This window comes from Cololabis saira, chromosome 13 (assembly GCF_033807715.1).
Source record: "Cololabis saira isolate AMF1-May2022 chromosome 13, fColSai1.1, whole genome shotgun sequence".
NCBI lineage: Eukaryota > Metazoa > Chordata > Actinopteri > Beloniformes > Belonidae > Cololabis > Cololabis saira.
In genome coordinates this window covers 26,054,500-26,060,810 of record NC_084599.1, presented here as the reverse complement: position 1 = coordinate 26,060,810, position 6,311 = coordinate 26,054,500, and positions in this window count along the sequence as shown.

Sequence of the window (6,311 nt, the reverse complement as noted above, 5' to 3'; positions counted from 1 at the left end):
AATGGGTGCCATGTCGTAGTTAAATGAACATCCACCTATGATCTATACCCGCTTCTCTCTGTTCAGGGTCACAGGAGCCCGTGCCGGCTCTCTTCAGGCGAAAGGCAGGGGTACCACCTGGACAGGTCACCAGTTCATCACACGACCACATACACACTCTTCTATGAACCATTTGGAATCACCAATTAGCCTGACATGCATGTTTTTGTCATTGTGAGAAAAACTGGTGTACGTGGAAGAAGCCACATGAAAGTAAGACCTTCCTTCAAGTCAGGGCCGCCGCAAGGGGTGTGCGAACCGTGCGACCGCACGGGGCCTCGCGCCCCAAGGGGCCTCGCGCTATGGGCCGTTTTTTTTTTTTTTTCCAATTTTTTTTTTTTCGTTTTTTCCCTTATAAATATCAAGAGTCACGTTTCATTACAGACCTAAATGTGTACTAGTCATAGATGCATATCAATAAATATATGTGCAATGATGCGCGTGTCTGTTGTTCAATACAACTGATCAGACCAAGCGCAGACACAAAGTGCTCTGATCCGGAGGGGTGGAGTGTGGAACAAACTGTCACACAATGTCGAGAGAATGAGACAGATTCAGGAAATTTCCATCAGGGGATGAAAAAAGAAAAAAACTAAAGAAAATGGAAGAGTTTAATGCCTCTCTGAAAGGCTCGTTTGATAAATTTGTTACAAAAATCACCGATCCGACCGGGTCTCAAGCAGCCGCGGGGCCCCGCGTTGAGGCAAGCGATGATGATGAGGCAGGGGAAGGTATGCAGTATTTTTCTAATTGGAGAGTTAAAATTGCGCATATAGACACCCGATCCGACCCGAGAAACCCAAAAATTTCGCGCGCGCTTGCTGCGCTCACGCGCGAGGCCCCCCCGCAACCATTTCGCACAGGGCCTCGCAAAACTCCCAGACGGCTCTGCTTCAAGTCATATACTAAATAGAACATTTCTAAGTGTGGTAAGAAAAAATATTACAAAATAAACATGGCATCTGACCAAACTTGAAACAAGTAAGCGTGCATCGTGAACACATTTGAGTAGAGCCAAACACACTGGAATGGCATTGTGCTGCCGGTGAAAATACTTGGACACAAACATGATTGAACTTTTTTCACATGCCTATCCTCCAGCCTTTCCCTCAGTGATGACTTATGATACAAGGTTATCTGTTCTGTCATTTCCTCCTCAGTGGACTCACTATACTTTCCTGTGAGGATTAATAAAGTAGTACATTAACGAAAGGGTAAGCCTATCCACTTACCTTCCAAATGCAAACCAGACATTACAAACTTGAATGTAAAGATCTATAAATCTCTTTAAATTGGAACAACTAAGAAACCCCGCGCCTCTGGCTAGCCGGCCACGGGTCCTTTCTCCCAGCTGGGGAAAGCATGTTTTAGTGCCCCCTGACTAACTGCTTAGGCCCCACTGACTACCCACAGTGAATTAGAAAGCCAGCTACAGATTAATGGAACAAGCATGAGCATCCGCCGGTTTTCCCCTTGAAAAGACGAAAATACCTCGAACGACACGGTTCAAAGACTTGAAATATGATCATTTGGCAACAAGCATTAACTCAAAGTGGGTTGTGGGGCTGCATTTAAAAATTAAAAAAATCTGTATTTCTTCCTTTTTTTCCACAATTGGAATCTACAAATTATACAAGCGTGTGTTATTATTTCATATGCACGATTTGTTTATCAGTCTACATCTAGGAGCAAGCAGAATCAATGAAGTGTTGCTATCTTCTGGAACGGTTCGGTTCTCATTCATAGTCGGGAATAGTTTGATTGAATGTACAGATTTCTCAGGTTTCAACACTTACTCATGAATGGGCCGCCGCGGTAAAAGGAAAAGCAGCTTCCTTTCTTAGGAAAGAATGTGCGCTTTTATTCTTTGTAAAGCAATTTTCTGAATTATATGACCTTCTTGGCCTTGTTTTGACTGCTACAATCTAGTAAAGGATCCCCATTCACTGTTTTATTATAAGCATTTACTCAATCCACATGAGCAATCCATTTGTTTTATGCCTTTCTTCCTGTCCCACATGCTGTGGCCAATGAATTACTTGTAAGCAACTGCTGCTGTTTAGGTGATAGGCTGCTCTGAGAAGGAAGCTGGTTATTGGGTTGACATTTGTATGCACGTTTCTGTTGGGTCAAAAGTCAGGGTCAGCACCTCTCATTGCATTTTTGTTTAACCACCTCAGTCGCATAAATGAATGGGATGGAGAAAGCTGATAGAGTCGCTTGACGTGACGGAGTAATGAATAAAAGGCTGAATGTGACCTCTGGAACATGGGGTCATAAACACTTTATGCTTTCTGCGTGGAAGAAAGAGACGAGGAAAGCAGTGCTGGTAATAGCAAAGCATATGCCTTCCACATGAAAGATTTCTTTTTCTTTTTGTACATTTGGGAAAAAGTCCAGTCCTAATTTAAGCCATTGTGATGAAATGTGTGCTGCTCGACTGCCAAGTAGAATCAGAAATCTTTGATGAGTTACCCGTTTCTAGCTTTCAACAACACACGATCTTGTGGAGGATGTGAGGCGATGCATTGCAAAGCACAAGCTTGAGGTACAGCGTTTATTTTCTTTTTTACTCATGGCATCTCTGAAGTCAAAATCTATTAAAACAAAAATCACAGCATTTGTTCTGGTTGATCATTTTCCCAAGTTGTTAGAAGATACGTTGCTTTTTCAAAACAGATTGTAGAATTTCCAGAAAAGTCTTCATAAAGAAGTCTCACCCACATGCAGCGACAAAGTGAATTACTCGGGCATTAAAGTACGATCATCCGTCTGCCAAATACCGTCTGTGGTATTTTACAATCCAAAATAACTTCATAAAAGTGAGCTTAGATAAGCCAAATTCTGCCAAAACACGATCAGACCAAACATCGTCTCTGTGTTGAGCGAGAATGTGATGAACAAACGTCGAACTGTTAAACGGGATCCAGCCAGAATACTGGCCTGAAATGTTTGAATCCCCTGCTGGTCTTAGCAACCAAAAAAAAGAAAAAAAAATGATTAATGTAATAAAATCAAACAGATGCTGATGGAGTAAATTATTCCCATGCAAAGAGTCTGCAATGACCAGAAGATTTATTTAAACCAATGCCTGTTTTTCTCTGGATGGAAAGAAAAAGATTAATCCACCAAGGAAAATGGGGGAAATCAAATCAGGCAAGTTGCAGAAAATGACTTAATAATGAAGTAGAATGTATCACTTTAAGATGCTTGGTCATGCTTCAAATTGCAAGCCTAAACCTCAAAAGAAAATAAAATTGCCTTTAAAATTTTTCAATGCTTAAGTTGATGTCAGCGATGTCAGATAATGACATCTTAATCGTTACAAGCATTTTTTTCCTGCTGAATATGCAGACCCATATCATTAGAACCTCATTCCAGTAGTGTTCACTCTCCCTCGTTATTACAGTATCTACAGCTATATGAGAAACATGATGAATATGTCAGGCCCAGCCCAGTCATTTCTCAAACTGAAGCCGACAAGCGCCTGTTCATGAATCTTTTTTATTAAATCTCACCCAGCGCTCCAGCCTGTTGCCTCAAGAGAACCAGGTGCTGCTGGGTAATAAGTGAGCTGACTTCCTGAGAAGTCACGGAGGCGGAGGACAGTATGAGCTTGCTTTATGTTCCTACAACTGCATGATCAAGGCACCAGTTGCTAGATGACAGGGCGGCATTAGCTAGTCGGGGCTTGTGTGTGCACTGCGAGCTGCGGTGTGTTGCAGGGTTGTGGCATCGCTTACGTTGAAGCAGTCATTTCTCTCTCTAATGGCCTCTCATGCATTCCTCCTCTTACGCCTTAGCCTTCTCTGTGTTTCTGACTTTCTGCCTGCTTTTCCCGTCCCATGATGCCTGCTAATTTAACAGAGAACTGAAGGCTTTTGCCAAAGGCACAGTGCTAAGCTCTGCTAACAATGAAGCTTTGGAATTCAGAGCAATAAAAGCAAACAGTTACCAAATGTTTCATTTATAGGCTAAAATCTACAAATTGCGATACATACAGTATATTGTTACATACACAAACGCTGGAACACAAACATGTCAGCGGAGATGAATACATTTACAAATACACACTTGCTCAGTCAAAGGTTTGGACACATGTTAGATTTGTTCATAGTTTATCTGCTGCTGTGTGGAGGAATGAAAGATGATAACGCTTTTAAAGTATACAACTCGCACAAGCAAAATTACAAAAAAAACAACACTTTAGTTATAGTCTGTGAAAGTAAAGTTTAAAAAGAGGGCGGAACAACATGAAAAAAGGGCTCATTGTTCCATGTTGCCTTCAGTCAAGAGTGAAAAGTTGTCATAATATAAATATACAAGAATGTTGGAATTTCAGCTCTGCTGGTCTTTTTGACACTCGAATCTGGGCCAGCTGCTCAAGGATTGTGCTAAAATATATTATTAGCTGCATTAAAAAAGACACACAAATTATGAATATGGGCTTCACAAAACAGGATTTCCTAAATGTATGTAATTTGTGTCTGAGAGACAACCAACCAACCAATGAACATGGTCTCTAAGGAGGGTTAGGTCCCACAAAGTTCCTTAAGTATTAACTTAATCAAGCTTTACAACTTCACTTTCATATGGTCCAAAGTGAAGTTGGATCTGATAATTCACAAAAACTTAACTGTGTAGCTTATAAATTCCTTATTGTGTACCTATAATAAAGATTACGTAACTTGCAGAGCAAGCAGCAGTGGGAGGGAATATCGCCTGACTCCAGACAAAACAAGCCACAATGATAGTTCATCAGTTGAAAGCAGAGAGGAATTTCTTGTCTAATTTTTAGTCCTTTTGTCATAAAAACAATAAACGATTCGAGTTCAAGAGAGAATTTTATGGACCAGATTGTATTGATTCCGTTCTCTTTTTTTCTGCAGATGTTACCCCACTGGGGCCTGGATACTAAAGAGAGTTGCGAAATTTAATTTTAAGGATAATCCATCTCAGAAGGCTTTAGCTGTTACAACAGTTACAGCAACATATTGTTTTTTTTTTAATCTCACAAAATCACAAAATGTTCCAGAAGAATATCACCATGCCTGGTATTGCACAGCCCAAGTTTGAGAAAGCCTTTTCAACTGAACCAACTTTTGTCCATTTTTCATGATGCACAGAATAAGTTATAGGACGATGTCAGAGCCTGGGAGCTTGAAAAGTCCTTATCCTATTACCTGTCAATCACATCTTCCCACAGATGGATAATCCAGTATACCTGTGACTTCAATCATCTACATTGGGAGGGCATGGTGTCAAAATATTGATTATCTTAACGTTGGAGTCAAAATAATGAGACTTGACTGAAGCAGCATGGCCTTCCAGATGAAGGACTAATAGGGAAGAAGTAATCAAAGGGTGTCAGTGATGAAGTGGATGACATTTGGGAACTTGTAAAGGAGAAGACTGTAGATGGAAGTCTACAGGTTTGTGCCGCTCCAAACAAAAGGAAACCCTTAGTGTCTGGATCAGGAGTGTCATCCATCTCTCTGTATTGATCGCCTTCAGCTACAGCTGCCCTTTTAACTGGAAGATGCCACTTGTCATTTCCTGTTCCTGAGATAATGAGGGCTATAAAGGCAAAAGGAAAAGCACGCCATATGAACAACGCGTCAGTTGTGTATGGAAGCGTTTTGTTTGTGTATCAATACTGTGAAATGTGAACGATATTTTCAAAATTCTGCAGTCTCTTTTAAATAAAATAGTTTTTTTTTTCCAAGTTATTGAAAAAAAAAAATCAGAATACCAACTCATTTTCAGCAATTTGAATATCAAATAAATGTCTTAAAGGAGGAAAATAAAAGATTATTTGGATGCATGCTTCTGTTTGTGTATACAGCTGTGGAACCTTTTCATCAACAAAGTCTCAGCGAAGGAGTTCAGACAGCTGAATACACAAGGTTACATGGCTGGAAAGTGTTTCCAAAACTGAACTACGTGTAGCCCAAATACCATCCCACTTTATCAAAATTACCTTAGGGCGCGACCTTGGTATCTGTGTTGGAAGAGTTTCTGCAGCATAAAGCTTCAGTGTTTTACCAACAACCGGTCTGGCCGCAACCCTGGAACCAAGTGTGCGGCTACAACCAAAGCAAATGGTGTTCTCTTATCTTAGAGGTATCTGCTGACTGGCCATGTGCAGCGACACGGTCCTTCAAACAAAACTGCAACATATTTAAACAGTTACTGGCAGTGGAGGAAAGGGAGGGTCTGGGATCTAAATGCTGCAATAGCTCTTTCATGCCAGAATAGTTTTAGGGCGCCAG